The sequence below is a fragment of the Oryctolagus cuniculus genome, chromosome 6, assembly GCF_964237555.1.
Source record: "Oryctolagus cuniculus chromosome 6, mOryCun1.1, whole genome shotgun sequence".
Taxonomy (NCBI): Eukaryota; Metazoa; Chordata; class Mammalia; order Lagomorpha; family Leporidae; genus Oryctolagus; species Oryctolagus cuniculus.
The window spans coordinates 36246485-36266430 of NC_091437.1; the positions used below are offsets into that span (position 1 = coordinate 36246485).

Below are 19946 nucleotides of genomic sequence, written 5' to 3' on the forward strand. Positions count from 1 at the left end.
CTGCTTTCCCAAGCCATAGCTAAGAGATGGATCAGAAGTAGAGCAGCCAGGACTCAAACTGGTGTCCATATGGAATGCCAGCACGGCAGGTGGCTGCTTTAACCTACTACACCACAGCGCCGGTCCCCAGCTATCATATTATTTTAAGTGAACTATAAAGGGCTGATGCTGTGGCGTAGCAGTAAAGCCACCACCGGCAAAGCAGGCATCCTATATGGGTGCTAGTTTGTGTCTCGGCTGCTCCACTTCCTATCCATCTCCCTGTTAATGGCCTTGGAAAAGCAGTAGAAGATGGATGGCCCCAGTGTTTGGGCCCCTGCCACCCAGTGGGAGACCCAGATGAAGCCATTGCTACCATCTGGGGAGTGAGCCAGCAATTGGAAGATTATCTCTCTATCTCTCTCTCTATCTCCCTCTCTCTGTAACTATGATTTTCAAATAATAAATTTTTTTTTAAAATTAAGTGAACTATAATACAACAGAAGAATGAGTGGATTACAGGTGGCAAGGGTAAGTATTGTTGAGTAGTGCATTGTTTCACTGTGTGAAAGGAGGGCGTGTGCACTTTGCGGAGGGACAGGTGGTACACTGGATGATCTGCAATGTGTGGACCCATCCAAATCAGCAGTCGGGTGGTTAGCAGAGCTGCTTCCATATGCTTTCCATAATCTCTGACCTCCCCACGCATCTTGAAATCGACGCTTGTCACCAGCGTGACTGTCTTTCAGTGATCTGAAGTGAAACAATAATCCAGCCACTCTTCTATTCGGAAACTCTCAGTAGCTGCCCACGGCCTGCAGGGTGGAATTCTGACTCCTCAGCCTTGAGACCCTCCAAAATGGATCCTAATCCACATTCGCAATCCAGTTCTCTCCAGGTCACCCTCAAAGCCGTTATCCGAACTGACCGCTCTTCCCACAATTTGATCAGAATTCTGCCATCTCACGTTTGGAACAACGTGCTCACATCTTACTCCTTCTCCACATTTTCAAATACAATGGCTCCTGTCAGCTTCTCTCTGGAATGTGGCCTCTCCATGAACTCCATCTTTCCATCCTTTAAATTAACTCTGGGCACTGAAAAAAAAATAGTGTTTTCTATAACTTACAGTCTAGTGACCCTAATCTGATAGGAACCAAGAGCAAAAAGGCCTAGAATTGCATGCACTTGCTCCCCAGTTCCTCTCCCAGGCATTCCTGCATGCATGTGCCCCATTTCGGTGCTGAGATTCCAGATCCAGCACTAGGCTATCATGAGAACACAGTCCATCAAGATTCACAGAGAATACCTGGAAGAGCCTTCCTCTGCTTCACCGATGCTGACAATAACACTAGCAAAACTCCATGTCCCAGCTTCTATGCAAAAATTTTTACAACCCTCATTCCATTCAATCCGCACAGCATCGTGATACCAGTACTGTTATCCTCAGTGTGCAGATGATAAACTGGGGCATAAAGATGTCGACTGACCTGTGTTGCCTGCAGCAGCCAGGATCTAGGCAGCTGAACTCCCAGGTTGCTGCTAAACCACGAGACTTGCCACAAGTTCTGCAAAGGGGGCTCCGAGGGAAGTCTAAGGCCACAGGAAGGCTCTTGCCTGCAAATCAAGTTCATCGGCTCACTCTTCCTTCCTCTTTCTCTTTTCCTGCCCGCCAGCTTTCTCCTTTCCACGTCTTTCCATCTCCTCCCTCCCTTCTCCATTTCATATATGTTTCTTTCATATAAGGAGGTCTCAAAAAAAGATTTCACTGAGCTAAAAGGGAACCTACAGATGAAGTGCCCCAACCTCTTCGTTTTTGAAGATAAGGAAACGGAGGTCCAGACAGGGGAAGGGCGTTGTCCCAGTCACCACCAGCTTGTGGCGGAGCTGAGGCGAGAAGCCACTTCCTCTTCCTCCTACCCTTCAGTTGTTCCACTGCCCTTGCAGCGAAGGCTAAGAAGCCCCGTCAGTCCCCATAGAGAGCTGAGAGGGCTGCGGCCATCCTTAAAAGCCAACTGGCATTCACAGAGCGTTGGCTGTGAGCACAGCACTGTGGCTTCGATGGGATCCAGCCGTACAGACCTGCACCGCCTTGCTTTTCCACCCCATTCTGCTGTCCGAGCCCTCAGACTGCGCGAACCCCTCCTTCTTGGCTGTCCCCACGCCGACTTCTTGGGCGTCATCTCCTTGCTGTCCATCTCTCCTGAGAGACTGCAAGCTTCCTCGGAGCGGAGGTTCTTTTTCTTTGTTTTTCTCAGCACTCTGTGCCTTACTGCACAAATCAGAGCCTGGCATGTGTTGGATGCGCTGGAAACTTTATTGAATGAGTGAATAAAAAGATAGTCTATTAGTGTCTTAGGCTGCCATAACAAAATACCACAGGCTTGTGGCTTACACGCTGAAATTTGTTTTCCCACAGTTCTGGAGGTCAGAAGCCCGAGGGCCGGCATTGCTGGTTTCCACCAAGGCCTTGCTCCTTGGTCCGCAGATGAGGTCTCTCTTACGGCCTCTTAGCACAGTCTCTCCTCTGTGTGTGCACACCCCTGTATCTCTCTCTGTCTCCTAATCTCCTCTTCTTAAATGGACACCAGGCAGATAGGGCTAGGGTGCACCCCCAACAGCTTTGTTTTCACTTAGTCACCATTTAAAAGGCCCTATCTCCAAAAACAGTCACACACTGAGGTCCTGGGCAATACAGCTCCAACCCATGAATCTGGGGAAAGACAACACGGCCCTAGAGTCCCCTCTCCTTCACTAGCCCACATTTTATTTTTTCTCAGAAACCTTTTATATAAGGAATACAAGCTTCATGCATTTCATAAATACAACTTTAGGAATATAGCCCACATTTTAATGAAAGGGATGGGAACCAGCGCTGTGGCATAGCCGATAAAGCTACCGCCTACAATGCTGGCAGCTCATATGGGCTCTGGTTCAAGTCCCGGCTGCTCCACTTATGATCTAGCTCCTGGCTCCTGGCTTCAGATGGGGGCAGCTCTGGCCATTGCAACCATCTTGGGGGTGAACCAGCAGATGGCAAACTATCTCTTTCTCTCTCTCTGCCTCTGGTCTCTGTAACTCTGCCTTTCAAATAAATAAATAATTCTTTAAAAAAATTTAAAAAATGAAAGGGACAGCCTGACAAAAATACAACATGACAGTGCAATAATCATGTCCACAGGACAACACAAAGCCTTATAGAACAGAGAATGGTTAAGAATCATAATAGCTGCACTGTTGAACAATTCTACATGCCACATCCTGTGAATATATTATCTCAATTAATCCTTGCCCATCTTCAGTGTCAGCATTTACAGGTGTCTGCTGTGTCAATCACTGTACTCAACTCCAAAGAGCCAAGAATACACAAGTTTAGGTCCTAGAAGAAAGATTTTCACTGCTTAACAGGAAATTGTACACACAAACACATATGCACACACAGACACACGTGTGCACACACATACCAGTGGTTTGCTGTCTCTGTCCATTTCTGCCTGATTTAAGTCTCCCATAATAGTTATTTCCAAGCAAGTTAATTCTATGCAGCCAGAAAAGTGGGAATCATTCTAGGTCTTTCTACATAAGAAATTTAATACAGGTACTGTTATTATTCTCCTTTGCAGAGGAAGAAAGCAGGCAGTAGCCAGTAGTAACTCAGCCCATATCATGCAACTATTGGATGGCAGGCCCAGGCCTTGAGCCCATTATGCTGGATCCAAAGTCCACTTTTTTATCCTGTACCTCATACTGCCCTTCAATGACAAGGAGTCTTATTATTTTTACTCCAATAGAAGGTGGAATCTGAGACCACTGCAGAGAGAAGAAGAATAAGTGGAGCCACAAAATAGGATAAAGAGAGCAGAGGACAGAAGCAGAGCAACCAGGACTGCACAGGTCGGGGTGTGTGAGCGGCTGGCTCAGCAGAAGGCTGGCAAGGGAGGTGAGGCTGGAAAGGTAGGCTGGGGCCAGAGCAGGTGCAGTTTTACTGGATTTGATAATAAAATTGGGCTTGATTCTTTAGATGCTAACAACTGACTGGGTCTTTTAGCAAGCAATCTTTTCATGCTACCTTCTTATTTTGCCAGAAAGGAAACTGAGGGCCAAAGAGAAGTGACTCCCCACGGCCACACAGCGACTTACCGGCAGAGCGGAGGCCAGCAACCAGGTCTCCCAAGCCCAGCCCACTGGCCAGCTCAGTTAAACTCTTCCTGCAAAAGCGGATAACAACTGAGATCATTCAAAAGAATGCTTTTGTCCGTGCTTTCTTATCTCTTTCATGGAGTTTTTACCCACTCTCTTTTTTTTTTAGGCAGTTGTACTTTTACCCAACTTTCACCTAGGTAATATCATCCCATCTAAAATACTACTGCAGTTCAAAGCCAGAATGGTCCTATAGAAATCACTCATGATGCCGTTTCCCTGTGTGGCTCTGTAACGTATGGCAGAATGGCTTGCTGGTGCCTTTTATAGACTAGAGATAAACTAAAGAGCTGCTGTGGCTGAATTTGTTTTACCAAACAAATAGATTAGGTCAGGAAACATGTACTGGTGCCTCCTACTTGCCAGATACTGTGTTAGGGCCTCTAGAGCCAAAGATATGTAAGCCCAGTTCCAGATGAAAATGTTCTTACTTCTACATAGTGAAAGGCACTGACAGACATGTGTGCGCACACCACCTCTGCTCTGCACCCCTGGTCTGCCTCTGCCCTACCTGTGGCTCCTCATAGCGGTGACTCCCCAGCCAGCTGGTTCCATAGGAGTCCAACCAGGAAACTGGAAACCACTCCAGGTCTAACAGCACACGAGACTAAATGCTGTAGTCGCCACCAGCACCTCCACCCTGCCTCTTATCCAGAGTTTTGCTGTTCACAGTTTCATTTACTTTCAGTTCACTGCAGTCCAAGAATGTTACATGGAGAATTCCAGAGAGAAATAATTCATATGTTTAAAAGGCATGCCATTCTGGGCAGCATGATGAAACCTCAAGTAGTCCTGGTCTGTCCGCATGGAACATAATGCTCCCCTTTGTCCAGCATATCCACACTATACACACTACCCCCTCTTTCCCTAAGTAGTAGCTTAGTAGCCATACTTCCTGTATATAGGGTTTGGTACTATCTGTAGCTTCAGACTTCCACTGGGGATCTTGGAATGTGTGCCCTGCAGATCAGTAGGAACTACTGTATGAGAAATTGGATGCACAGGTGATGGAAAAGCTGAGAAGCCAAACAGGGGATGGTGAAGCATCACAGAGATGAGCAATAGCAGGAAGATGCGACTGCTCCTGAGCCTGGGGGGACACAGGAGAAGGTGGTGTTACCAGATCCGGGAGCCAGGGCATTTGGCAGGAGCCAGAGATACCAAGCACATGAAGTTACTGTGGGAGAAGTACCGTGGGAGAACCCACCGGAGACAGACAGGAGGAGAAACTCAGGCTTCTCCTTCTCCTCCTTCAGTTTCCTGTCATTGACTCCCAGTAGCCAACCTTCCTTGAAGCCCCGGGGTGAAGGAATCTGGAGTGTGGAGGCCTCTGGATGCTGAGCAGAGCCTGGGAAAGCCAGAGGAAGGGAGTGGAGAACAAATGGCAGCTGACAGGTGCCATAAGTGACCTTGGGCAAATCCCTCAGTCTCCAGGAGTTTTCATTTCCTTGTTGGTAACTTGAGAAGAGTGATACCTCCCAGGTTTGTTGTGACATTTACATGAAATAAAGTATGAGGGAGAAAGCATTTTGTAAGCTTTAAAAAGCACACATACAAAAGCCGGGGCTTTTATGCTTGGTTTTAATCCAATGTGTTTTGAATTGCAGGCTCTGGGGAAAAACTCTACGGGGGGAGGGGTGTCATCAGAAACTTCATCGTGCTAGTTAATTACTCCTGTATAAGGAAGCGTCTGTTCATTTTACTGCTTGTTATCTCATTCTGTCATTCTGGTCCAGCAGCTTTTTCTGATTCTGAATAAGTGGGCTAGCAAGATGTCGGAGCATGTCCTTGGTTCTACTGGGGGATGTGTCCATGGCTTTGAATGAAAAGTGCAAATAGACAGAATTCTAGGTATTACTTCACGATCAGTTGTTCCACTCATTTCGACTTCCTAAGGGATCTGCACAGCGTCATGGGCCAGAGTCTTGGCAGAGAGAGACGGAGAGTGCTAGAGAACCTCACTCCTTCCTTGACCTCAGTCTCTCTGCTGGACCTCAGCATCTCCAACCAGTCTCACACAGCACCTTGTTTTCCCTTTTCCTTCTTCCTTTACAACACCTTTCTTTCCTTTCTGTCTTTTAATCTTTGACAAGTTCATGAATTTTTTCCTCTATTCTGCGCTGATGGACAATGAAAGCTTAGCATCAAGCCCTATCTATTTTAAGTTGAGAGAGTATAATCCTTCCTTGAAGAACTCAATTCCCTTTTGATAGCAGATGTAAGAAAGTTTCACAAACTCTTTGAGATCAGTTTTTCTGCCAACCTCGGGGCTTACAGTGAAAATCACGGTCTCACTCAGCGCCAGGAGGATTTCCCCAGGCCAGGGAACGGCAGTGTTTCCACCAATGGCATGAGACCATTTGCCCCTCTGGTCAAAAGTGGTCCCATCTTTTTTACTTTTAATGTATTTTGTTGGCAGTTAATAAGTGATCAACAACATTAACTGGCATATTCCCCACTTGTCAAGGGTAGAGACTGGGCTTTGCTTACATGGAAGTTCCCTCCAAGCCCTGACATTTAAGAAATCTCTATCAGTCCATCATAGAAGGCCTATTATGGTCACAGAGGCACTAAGATAGTAATAGTCCCCTGAGTGACTCATGGAACTCCCAGTGGTCCCCTGAGAATTGACATTTCATTGGGGCTAACATTTTGCCAGGGCATCCAGAAATGTCAGGGCTGGGAGAGCCGCCGCCGCCAGCATCTGGCACAAGTGCATGGAGACTCTTGGACCTGAAGCTCACTGCTATCAATGCACCGATTCCTTCAAGAGAGATTCACTGTGCTCCTGCCATGTGCCAAGCACTGGATGAGGTTCTGGGGTACAGAAAGGAATACGGCAGGTGAGGTACCTAGCTTCCCATATTCTACTGGGGCAAAATGCATGACAGCAATAAAACTAATAAATAACATAATAACATTTGAAATAATTGCTTGGAAGGTCATAGATAATATGATGGAGTCACTGGTTTTAGTCAATTAAAATGGACTAAATTAATATTGACTAATTAATGTGACATCTGCAGAAGTGACACTTACCACAAGATCTGAATTTTGAGAAGAAACCAAAGTGTGAAAGAAGGGACAGGCATAGGGAACGGGCTATGCCAGGGCCCTAAGGCAGGAAAGTGTTTGGTATAGTTACGAAGCGGAAAGGCAGTCACCCTGACTAGAATGAAAGAAAGGGAAAGTAGTATGAAAAGTGGTCGGAGGAGGCGGCTGGGACCAGATCAGTCCCGTGGTTCCTCATAAGGAGTTTGGGTTTTATCCCAAGAATGGAACGCCTTCAAAGATCTTTCACAGGTGAGTGATGTGAACTCATTTTTTTTTAAAGATCCCTTAGACTGTATCAAGGAGATTGGACTGTAAGAAAGAGAATGAGGCTATTTCAATAGTCCAGACCGCCCCCCCCCCAAAGTGTGTGTGTAATTGGTAACCACAGAGATGGACAGCTGTGGAAGGTTTGAGAGTTTAGGAGGTTAAGCCTGTAAGATGTGCCGACCACTTGGATATATAAACTGAGAGAACCAGGAGAATCAAAGAAGACTTCTAGATGTTTGTGCACCTGGGAGAATGCATGTGCCATTACTGGTGTGGTAATGAACGCTAGAGGTGGCTGGAATTAGACACCCACCTACTGTAGAGTCACCCTCTGTATCCACAAGTTCAACTAGCCTTGGATCAAAAATCTTGGAGAAAAAATTGCATCTATACAGAACACATACACTTACACTTTTTCTTCTCATTGTTGTTCACTAAGCAACACAACAACTACATATATAACATTTACCTTGTACTATGTGCTGTAAGTAATCTAAAGACAATTTAAAGTAAACAAGAGGATTAGGTAGATCACATGCGAGTGGCAGCCCATTCTATATAAGGAGCTTGAGCATGCGTGGAGTTTGGTATCTGCAGGGGATCCTAGAACCAATTCCTCTCAGAGAGCGAGGGATGGCTGTAAAGGGAAATGGAGAGGTGGGAAGGATACAAGGCATGTTGGTGACCTAAGAGCTGGAACACTAGCGCACCTGATCTGTGCCTTAAAGCCATGTGAAGGCTTGCATTCCTTTATAGCAGTGGCATTCAATGGGTATGATTCTGTCTCTTAGGGACTTTGTGGACAGGGATGATGCTAAACATCCTTCCATGTGTGTGACAGCCCCACAACAAAGAATTAACCAACCCAATTAACCAGGGTCCTGGAAATGTCACTCCAGGTGGTGGGTTAGGCCAGCATCTGCACTTGGCTTCAATGCAGAGGCTTATTACGGGGTTTGCAGAGTTTTTAGGTGAGTGAGGCTGGGGCACAGAAGAAGATCTCGGGGTCGGCGCTGTGGCACAGTGGGTTAATGCCCTGGCCTGAAGTGCCAGTATCCCATATGGGTGCTGGTTCGAGACCCAGCTGCTCCACTTCCTGTCCAGCTCTCTGCTATGGCCCGGGAAAGCAGTAGAAGATGGCCCAAGTCCTTGGGCCCCGGTACCCACATGGGAGATCGGGAAGAAGCTCCTGGCTCCTGGCTTTGGATCGGCACAGTTCTGGCCATTGCGGCCATCTGGGGAGTGAACCAGCAGATGGAAGATCTCTCTCTCTCTCTCTCTCTCTCTGCCTCTCCTCTCTCTGTGTAACTCTGACTTTCAAATAAATAAATAAATCTTAAAAAAAAAAGAAGAAGAAGAAGATCTGAACCCTCTGGGACCTTGGTAAAAATAGGACACTGATCAGATCCAATTAGTCCAATTAGAAAAATGCTGTACCCAGGTACCAGCGCTGTGGTGTAGTGGGTAAAGCCATAATCTGCAAAGCCAGCATCCCATATGAATGCCAGTTCAAGTCCCATCTGCTCCACTTCTGATCCAGCTCCCTGGAAGATGGACCAAGTGCTTGGCCCCTGCCACCTCTATGAGAGACCTGGAAGAAGCTCCTGGCTCCTGGCTTCAGATTGACCCAGCTCTAGCCGTTGTGGCCATCTGGGGAGTGAACCAGAATATCGAAGTTTTCTCTCTCTCTCTCTTCCTGCTTGCTCTCTCTCTGTAACTCTGCCCTTCAAATAAATAAATAAATCTAAGAACGAAGGAACGAAGGAAGAAAGGAAAGAAAGGAAAGAAAGAAAGAAAGAAATTGCTGAACCCAGTGGGAGCCTGGTGGATGCACTACTGGGCAAGAACTCACTAACTAGGAAAGAGGATGGATGAGGGTGAGTGTGGAAGGAGGGTGAAGTCTGAGGGGCATGAAGGGAGGGAGTCAGAATTTCTCCAGGAACCTCGTCTTTGGGGACAGGTTTCCAAACTAGAGATTTCCTACTGGATCTCATGCCCATCTGCACTGTCAACTCACCTGGAGAGGGTTTTAAAGTGCTAATACCCAGGTCCACCCCAGAGACAGGAAATAAATTAGTCCAGGTAGGGCCCAGCACTGGAATTCTAAAAATTCCCCCAGGTATTCTGTGTCAAGAACTGTGACTCGTGCAGTCCTTGCACAGGGCCAAGGGTGTAAAAAAAAAAGAGGGACAGGGTGGGTTCCACCTAAGCAGGCAGCCTCTACCGGTGGTGCCCCCGTCTTGTGGAAATCTGGGCTCAGTGTTGCCAGATCTCCCCATCTCCCCATTCTCGTTTTTTCTTTTTATTTTTTTCTGAGAAGCCTAAAGTCTCGGTTTTTCAATGCTATCTCCAAGTAACTTAAAATTGCAGCCAAGCAAAACATGTCTGCAGAATGCACTGGGCCCTTGGGCTGTCATTTAGCAACCTCTGCTCCAGTCCAGTGGTTTTCACACCTTTTTTTAGCCACAGGAGGTTCTTGCCAAATAAGTTATTTTAGTTAAATAAATCTAAGCAGGACTTTGGTGATTAGCAGGACAAAGACATAGTCCCTCCTTGCAGCCCAAGGGCACTCTCGGGGCTGCTCTTACAGCCCATCTCATTCTGCAAAACCACGCTGGCCCACTTACTAGGCTGGGAAACTGAGGTCTTTAGAACACAGTCTTGGAGCAGAACTTACTCCTACAAGGCCATTTGGAAATGCACAGGTATGGCTGGAATTGCCACAGTGACAACACGGCCCTGTTGGCATGCAGGAGCTGTGGCCGAGGGATGCTAAACTTCCTGCAATGTCCAGGGCAATTATCCCACACAAAATGCCAGTAGCTCCCCAATGGGAAACTCCAATGAGGAAACGCAGACCTAGGGAGGAGGCGGCGGCCAACAAGATCATCTCAAGTACCCCTAAGCCCTTTGGCCTCTGCCCCATAGACCTGAGGACTTTCCCCTATACCCATAAGAAAAATCACTGGCTAAACTGGGTCAGCCATAAGCAAACACACAGGGCGAAGGGAATTTTCAAACCGAAGGCAAGCAGACTCTTGAGGTGGAGCAGCCAGCACACCAGAAGCCAAGTGCCAGATTTTAAGAAAGCAGATAGGGACCGCAGTACCTTTTCAGACTGGGCCCGGGGCCAGCGGTTGGCACTGGGCAGGCAGATCAGCTGCTGCAAGCAACAGAGGTGCCGGGAAATGCTGCAGTCAGGGCAGTTGCATAGGTTTGTTGGCTCCACTGGTCATTTAATCCCTACGCCAAAATATGCCAAGTTCAAAAATAGGTTGTGGGAGCAGAAGGTGAGAGGAAGGTGTTCCCCAGTGCTCCAAGAGAATCAGAGCCAAAGGAAAACTCATCCTCCTATTTTTGTCATCACAATGCCACACATTGTACAGTTTCACTGCTTATAAAACTGTTACTACAGAATCACCTGCTCTGCAACCCCCAGACCTAGGGAGAGGGATCCCCATTTCATCAGAAGAGGAACAGAGCTTCAGAAGTATATTTACACACACCCACCTTTTCAAGATCCAATTTCCTTTGTTTATGGTTCTGTTTATAATCCTTAGGAGGAAGGTCAAGGGAGAAATTCCTACCTCCACCTTGTTGTTTAGACCAGAAGTTCCCCAGCTGCAGTGGGCACCTGAGGAACTTGATCCTGTGAAATTGGTGGGAGCCTGAGTGTCTGTCTGTCAGAACTCCAGCTGACGACCTAATGAGACAAAATACCTGGCCGGGGGGTGGGGGAGGGGTGGTGGTGGTATCCCAGCAGTGTCATATTGCTAGAAGTTTCTAAATGCTTATTCACTCAGCTCATGATGGAGACAAGATAACATCCAGGGTGTGCCATTGAGCTGGCTCACAGAGATGGATGAATGTTTGCCTATTCCATGATGTAAACACTTGAGCCTTGGCCAAACCCAAGGAACTAATGTCATATCACTAAATGTGAAATTTGGAAGAGGTGTATAGCATTGGCTGTTCTGAGACAGCTGCAGTATACACGCTTTGTGTCCCATCTTTGACACTGGGAATCTTTTTCCCCTGAAATGTCCAGAGCTGGGCATGGGGAGGCCCACGAGGGAAACAAGGAGTGCATGTTCTACAACAAAAACATTTTCATGGGACAAGCACATCAACCTCTCCATTCTGCCATGGTCTTTGACAAGCCACACACATGACTTTGAATGCCAACCTTGTGATGATTGGCTGTGTGACCTTGGACAAGTCTCAAAACTCTCTGGATCTCAGATTCTTTATCTAAACTAAAAATAATAATATAAGGATACTTTAAAATGTTTGTGGGAAAACAGAATTAAGAGAGAGGTTTATTTTGGTTCAAAAAACCCTTTGAAATTCATGCATAATTTCTTAAAATATATGCATTTTCCATGAACTTTTTGAAGACCTTGCATGTGTATGGACTTCAAAAACTTTTGCACCACAATAAAGTTATTTTTTAATTCTGTTTTTGATGAATTTTTTGAAGTCCCCTTGGAAATCCCTTAAATGGAAGCCATCGAGGATCAGGATAAGATATATGTGAAATATGTAAGACAATACTTGGCAAGTAGTACTTGAGAAATGTTTGTGCTTCTTCTCCCACATCCCTTGCATTTTTCAATCTCGAAGGGACCTCATAACTCTGCCCATCTAGATGCCTCACTAGGGAATCACTGGCTCAAGAAGTCAATGGCTTTGCTCAACAAACCACAGGCAGTTGGCATGGAAGCCGCTCTGCATCAAAAGCCTTGTCACTAAGCTATGATCTCCTCTCTGCAAACCAAACTGGAAACGCAGCTGTGGAGATTCTGCCTGTTTGCACTGGAATGACTTCGTCACAACCAACATCCGTGCAAAGGTTTCGACAGGGAGGAAGTTCAGAGGTGTTTTGCCTAAGCAGCCTGGACTTTGGAACTGGGTTTGCTCTACAGCGGGTTGCTTTCACCTTCCTGCTGCAGATGGCGGAAACATTTCAAGCTGTGGACTGTGTCTCTGCATCCTCTTCCCTTCACACTAGCTAATGTGTTCCATGTCTCCTGGCTGGCTCAGCTTCCCGCACGTTCTCTTGAGCTCTTCCTCTTGGCCCCCCAGGGCTGCCCACAGCAAACCTGTGTGCTTTGGCGTTCCAACAGGAGGGGCTGCTGAAATTCACACCGGATATGCCTTTGGCTGAGCTTGTCAGCCCCAACCCAGGCTTCCCTGGCTGAAGTTGGCTGAAGGGGAGGGCTTGGGCTGCTCAGGTGCCCTGGCCTGCTCGCACCCCATCCTGGGAAGCAACCTGCCACCCAGCCTGCCATCAGCTCACTGCCCTGGCACATGGCCGAAGACCTTCCCCTCTGCACCTCTATTTCCTCATCTATGGGAATAACAGTAATAGCAGTTCTGTTTTATAGGAACACTTAGTCATTTACAATAGCCCCTTGACCTGTGGCTTCCTGTTTAATCCCATTACAACCTGTCTAGTAGGGGATACCACAAAAGGCACACTGCAAAGCCAGAACCATAAGCCAGGTCTGCTCATGTCAACAGCGGGCAGGACTGTTTGTCCTACCCCTTAGCAGTCTCTTGCATTCAATTAGAGGGCCAGGCTTCAACATCGAATCTGTGGTTCAATTCCTGCTGTAGAAGATTTGTTTCATTTTCTGGGCCTTTTTGTCCTCATTCTTCTCTCCACCTGCACAGGTAGCTTTACTCTGCCAGCCCCAGAGATGGTGGGGCATGTAGAACACACAGAAGGTAAATCAGAGGGCATTTACTCTTTTTTTTAAGATTTTTTATTTATTTATTTGACAGGTAGAGTTACAGACAGTGAGAGGGAGAGACAGAGAAAAAGGTCTTCCATCCATTGTTTCCGTTCCCAAATGGCTGCAATGGCCAGTACTGCACCAATCTGAAGCCAGGAGCCAGGAGCTTCTTCCAGGTCTCCCATGTAGGTGCAGGGGCCCAAGGACTTGGGCCATCTTCTACTGCTTTCCCAGGCCACAGCAGAGAGCTGGATCAGAAGAGGAGCAGCCGGGACTAGAACCTGCACCCATATGAGATGCCGGCACTGCAGGTGGAGGATTAACCGACTGCGCCACTCCTTAAGATCCTTGCTGGAGCTCCTGTTCAGAAGAGGCATCACACATTTTCCTGCTCTTTCTCATTCTGTTTGTGGCCCTCCTTTTGTGCGATCTGTCCTGCTCCCAAGGACCTCTTCTTGGATTCAGGATGCACGTGGAGGATTTTGTGTGCTGGCTTCTTTTTGTAGGAGGATCTTGCAGAACATTAACTATTTGTGGAATCCATCAGTTCCACAGACACTGAGGCTGGACGTGGACCACCACACAGCAAACTTGCATGTGCCATTCCACTGGGGCTTATGAAAGTAAAAGGGGGCACTTAGAATCCAGAAAACATTACAAGTGAGGGATTTTCCCGACACATCAGGAAATGCCCCCCAAAATACACACATATCCCAGCTTTTCTATCAAGCAAAGCCTTCTCTGTCCCTCCAGCTGAATTAACTTCTCCTTTGTATATGCAAACCCTGCTTTGCCTTGCAGTGGACTTGCTTCTGCTCACCACTTCAGCCTTTGCAGTGTCTCTCGCCTGACATTCCTGGTGGATTGCGAAACTTCTATTGTGAAGACCATTTCCGAATCTTTTTTTTAAATTCATCACTGTGGTTCCCACTACTACCACCAATTATGATGATGATGATAGAAGTTTCCAGGTATTAAGGGTTTAGTCTGTGTCAGAGACTATTTATACAATGCCTTATTTAACCTCGCAAAGGTCTATTGAGGTAAGTAGCATTACTGTTCCTACTTAAGCAACTTTCCAAGAAAGACAGAGAGTGAAAGCAGGAGCTGGGACTTCCAACTGATGTTTAGCAGATTCTCTAACTCCCAGGCTGCTCTTCCTAAGTTCTGTGATATCCTGCCTTGCACAGAGGCTGGGAGAGTAGTAGACCTCTGGGAGGGAATTCCCACCTTGCCCTCCTAAGATTCAGTACTCTCTGAACAGAAAGAACACGTACAAGGTCATCCCACCCAACCTTCTCATTTCACTGATGACGGCATCAAAGCCAACAAAGGGAAGGTGAGTCTGTTTGGGTTGCCTGGAGAGTGGCCTAATGCCCAGCCTAGTGCCACTTCCCCTGCTGTCTGCAACTTCCCGGTCTCTTGTTTTCCTGAAGAGTTTCCAGAACACTGGAATTGCTCAGTACTGGAAAGTTTAGGCAGGAAGAAGGTGTGGGCACCAACGTATGTCTTGATTCACAATCACGCTACATAGGACACCAGGGACGCCCAGGTTTCCTGATGCATTACTTTCCTAAAAAGCTGTACATAGATCAAACGTTTGCTTTCCCATTTCCACAGCCTCCTGTGGGTGAGTCAGTTTGGGCTCATGACTGAGAGCCTGTGCCATGGCTTTGTCTTTGTGCTGCTGGTCAGTTGCTTGCACGGAATATATTCCATAGACAAGATGGCATGTATGTTATTGGCTACCACTCAACCTACTACTGGTGTTTGATAGCAGACAATTCTTTGCTGTAGATCCTGCTTTGTGCACTCTAAGACGTTGAGCAACCTCTCTGACTTCTACCTTAGGAGAAGCCAGTAGCATCTCCCATCCCCCAAAGTGACAACCAAAAACGCTGCCAGACACTGCAACAAGTCCTCTGGGAGCAAAATGACTCTGAGTTGGTTTAGCCTTTAGTCTCATGTCTCCCTGAGTCCTTCGCTGGGGTGGGGGTTGGTGGGCGATGGGGCTGGAGAAAATATCCCAAATTCCAGCTGGAATCCACCCAGGTATCCTAAGGATGTACTGATCTGAGATTGTAAACTATTTTATGATTCCCAGGTATTGTAGGCTTGCTTGGTACTCAATAGTAACTAAGGGACGTAGCTCACCTTTCCTTTCCAGAACCCTGCAGGGCAGCTGCCAGCATTCCGGTGTCATTTAGTAAGGCTTCTGGGCAGGGAGGTGACAAACACTTATTATAAGGAACTGGTGTCTGTGACTACGGAGGCTGGCAAGTCCCAAGGGCAGCAGTCAGCAAGCTGGAGACCTAGGTGAGCCCACACTATAGCTCCAACCCAAAGACTGGCAAGCTCCATACCCAGGAAGACTTAATGTTTCAATTCAAGTCTGAAGGTAGGAAAAAAATGATGTTCTAGTTCAAAGGTCGACTAGCAGAGGAGCCCCTGTATTCAAAGGAGGGTCAGTCTTCTTTTTCTCGATGCAGACCTTCTAATTGGATGAGGGTCACTCACATTAGGCAGGGCGAGCTGCTGTGTTCAACCCAAATCTTGTCCAGAAATAGCCACCCCAACACACACCCCCTCTATGTGTGTCTCAGCCCAATAGAGTGAACTGCACTCTCTGGGAGTGTACTGTACTCTCTCAGGTGCACGGGGCAGAAATAAAGCTTGAGAATCAGTGATCTATCTGCTTCTGGTTAGTTACACCAGAATCATTAAATACTCAGGTTGGAAGAGACCATGAGTATAATTGAACCCCCTGGAACACGAATCTGTTGATCACACAGCAAGTCAGTAGTGCAAATATAGTGACTGCTCTGTTGGAAGGTTGGATAGGCTTAGCACAGACCTGGCCTGGGGTCAGGAGAGGCTGGCCAGGGGGTGGATGAGTAGAGGTTGTATGGATAGAGAGTACAGAAAGGACTTCAAGGCAGAGAGAGCCTCAGGGTGGAAACGAGGGGGCCACGGACCCAGATGTATCTGCAGAGTGAGTGCTCAGTGTTGGTGCAAATGTGCTGCAGAAAGGTGCACTGGGAATGGGGACTTGGAAGTCCTGTAGGAGGAGTGACAGCCATGAATTCACAGAACTCCGTCCAGGCCCATCCCTTCTTCCATGCAGAAGAAAAAGACCCAGAGAAGTTACTTGTTCCAGGGCACACAAGCAGCGAATGTCAAAGACAGTGTGAGAACTCAGATTTCCTGCCTCTGTCTGGGCCGAATTTCCAGGTACCATCCACATCTCCGCGTTTGCTGGAATCGCCCGACCTTACTTCTACCTCCAGAAGTCCCCCAGTGCTTGGAACCCCAGAGTTCCTGCTCCGTCTCATACTTCTTGTCCCTAAAGGGTGGTGAAAATGCCTCCTAAGTCTGTGAGTACCCCGAGTCCCGAGCACGGGGCCGCACGACAGGAGCTGCCACACGGGGAGAGGGGAATCCAGGCTTGGGCTCAGCCACTGGATCATCTGCTGGGAACAGCAAAATAAATCACGGCCCACAGATGCAAAAGAAATCCTCAGGCCAGAACTAACCCACAGATGTGTTTTGTTTGGCCACATAATGTCTTCCAATGTTTTTGAAATTCATTGCCATTATTTAAAAATCGAGATTTCACACATACACACACGAATTGGATTTCTAGGCTACATCCCTGAATCACAATTCCCTGGAGCTCCCGCCTTCCCCAGCTCACTTTTCCTGGTGCCCCCCCCCCCCGCCCACTTTCTTCTTGACCCTTGAGGTGGTAGGTGGCATCCATTACCCGGGGCTCTTGGATGTGTAACACAGTGGGTCTCCCCCGTGCCGTCCTGGTGGTCTTGCCCCACAAAAGCCCTTCAAAGAACAGCAACAATGACCATGGAATGGTCCCTTGAGTCTTCTGTTCACAGGCCAGCCAACAGGAGTTTCTTTCACTGTTGCTCCAGAAACAGGCTGCAGTCCCCCCACCCCGCCCTCCGCCTCTAGTCACCCTCCTCTGGACGTAGTCCCGTACATCTGTCCCTCTGCAAAGAATGTATTCAGAATCAAACCCAGCTCTGCCCAGGTGGACTGACCCATCCAGGGGATTTATAGAAAATCTTTATATTTATGCACCACTGGTTTTCAACTTGGCAACCAGCCCAGCCTGCACAAAGTCAACCCAAATGAAATGAAGGGAAGCCTCATAACACAGCAACTTGATTCTCTCTCTTATGATTCCAGCTAAACAGAATAAACTCCCAGGGGAGAACATCAGATCATTTCCTGAGACTATACACAGGCAAATCTCTAACAATGTGGGAGGAATGACAAGCATCTGCAAAACTTTTTTCTGTTTAGAAGCCTAAGCAGCGACCAGAGCCTGAGGAGAAGGCTCCTAAAAGCCCTTGTGAAACAACGCAATCCCACTGCTGTGCAGAGCTGCTGCTGCTTCCCTCCGCCACCAGAATGAACCCAAACGAACTCTGAGGTTAAAACAGCACAGGTTGGAGAGAAATGCCCTGGCCTAGGAATCTGGTACCCTGGGGACTTTCTTCCGCTCTGACTCTGACTATCGGGAAGTCCTAGTGGGACATTTAAAACTCTGGACCTTGGTTTCCTCACTGTGCAATGCGACTGTTGAATCAGCTCAAAGACTTCACAAAGTACAGTGATGTATCTGAAACCCCAGCCCTGCGTGTGCAGCCTGTCCTGCAGGTCCCCTGCCCCCACTAATCCTCAACTCAGGGCTCCTCTTAAAAATGACTTCAATCCTGATTATAACTTTGTAGGTTAGCCTTATCCCAAGCAGTAACATTTACAAAATCACAGGTCTGATGTGTTATTGATGATGCCAGTACCTACCAAAATAAATACTCAGGAAGTAAAACTACACGCAGTAGTTGTTCATGTACTATCTAACATCATCTTGCTTGCATACGTCACATTGGGAATTCCAAACTTGTAGTTCATGGAGGCACTTCAAGAGGCCCTTGAATTCTCTAAAGTTGTATACTATCTTGTACGTATGTGTACCTTTTTGAGAGACTGCATGAATTCCTCTGATTTTTGGGGCCACTTTGTGGTGCAGCAGGTTAAGCTGCTCTTTGTGATGTCAGCGTCACATTTCAGAGTGCCAGCTGCAGTCCTGGCTGCTCTGCTTCTAATCCAACTTCTTGTCAATGCACCTGGTAAGTCACTAGAAGATGGTCCAAATACTAGAGTCCCTACCACCCATGTGGGGAGACTTGAATGAAGTCCCTGGCTCCTGGCTTCAGCCTGGTCCAGCTCTAGATGTTGTGAAAATTTGTTCAAAGTGAACCAGTAGGGCTGGTGCTATGGTGCAGTGGGTTAAGGCCCCAGCATCCCATATGGGCTCTGGTTCAAGTCCCGGCTGCTCCACTTTTGATCCAGCTCCCTGCTAATACATCTGCAAAGTCAGTGAAGGATGACCCAAGTCTGCACCTATGTGGGAGACCCAGAGGAAGCTCCTGGCTCCTGGCTTCAGATTGGCTCAGTTCTGGCCCTTGCAGCCATTTGGGAAATAAATCAGCAGATGGAAGACCTCTCTCTCTCTCTCTTTCTCTACCTCTCTCTGTAACTCTTTTAAATAAATGAAATAAATCTTAAAAAGAGAGTGACCCAATAGAAAGATCTCTCTTTCTCTCTCTCCTCCTCCTCATTTCTTCCCCCACCCTGTGTGTGTGTGTGTGTGTGTGTGTGTGGCTCTGCCTTTCAAATAAATAAACAAATCTTAAGAAAGAGTCTCCAGCCACTGCTGTGGCTCACTAGGCTAATCCTCCGCCTTGCGGCGCCGGCACCCCGGGTTCTAGTCCCAGCTGGGGTGCCGGATTCTGTCCCGGTTGCTCCACTTCCAGTCCAGCTCTCTGCTATGTCCCAGGAAGGCAGTGGAGCATGGCCCAAGTGCTTGGGCCCTGCACCCCATGGGAGACCAGGAGGAAGCACCTGGCTCCTGGCTTCAGATCGACACAGCGCGCCGGCCATAGCGGCCATTTGGGGGATGAACCAATGGAAGGAAGACCCTTCTTTCCGTCTCCCTCCCTCTCTCTATCTCTGCCTGTCAAAAGAAAGAAAGAAAGATCCTCCAAGGTCTGTCTCTTCCATTAAAAAGCTGAGAACCATGCTGGGAACTCTAAGAACCTGTAAAAGCTTTCTTGAGAAGGAACCAGCCAGAGGACTTCAGTTTCTAAACAGCCTTCCTGTGGCTCTTCCCAGTAAACTTCTTTGTGGGTCTCCTAAATGGCTAAGAATACACTGTTCAGTACTTCTAGATCGGGGACAGATAAGGTTTCCCCAAGACTGAGCCTAGGAATTGGACTCACTTTTGCTCTTTCTATGTCCCAGGCAGGGTTTTACTCAAAGTGACCTCACAAATCTTTGGCAAAAGCCCCCCGCACCAGAGCCAGCACAGCTTAAGCAGACGCATTCTGGTCCTTTCGGAGGACTCAGAGGTCAGGCTCTGCGAGGTTGATGCAGGGAGAGGAGTCCGACTTGAATTCCGCATCTCCCTGCAGCTCTGCCTTGCCTAGCAGAACTCCCTGCTGTTTCTCCAACTGCTTGTTTTGCAGCTTGCTGAATTTCCATATGGCTGACCTGAATTGTTGGTGGCTTTGCTGGTCTGGCTCTAGGAAAAGACTTAGGACTTTGCCTGACCCCGGAAGCAATTGGAGGCTACTGCTGCAAGCAGACACAAATATAAGAGATACTCAAAAACTTCTGGAAGTGCAT

The 19946-nt window shown here is 47.6% G+C and overlaps 1 protein-coding gene across 4 annotated transcripts in view; it reads left to right on the top strand.

Moving 5' to 3' along the window:
• Positions 1-18849, top strand: part of ADRB2 (adrenoceptor beta 2) — a 40061-nt gene extending 21212 nt beyond the window's left edge. For 2 of the 4 annotated variants that reach the window (XR_011389806.1, XR_011389807.1), the window contains 3 exons: positions 6839-7018; positions 16470-16612; positions 17442-18849. The gene's annotated coding sequence lies outside the window, so the exon portion shown is untranslated. The remainder of the gene's footprint in view (positions 1-6838; positions 7019-16469; positions 16613-17441) is intronic. The other 2 variants (XR_011389805.1, XM_070076281.1) reach the window with 2 other exon arrangements.
• Positions 18850-19946: the final 1097 nt, after the last annotated feature.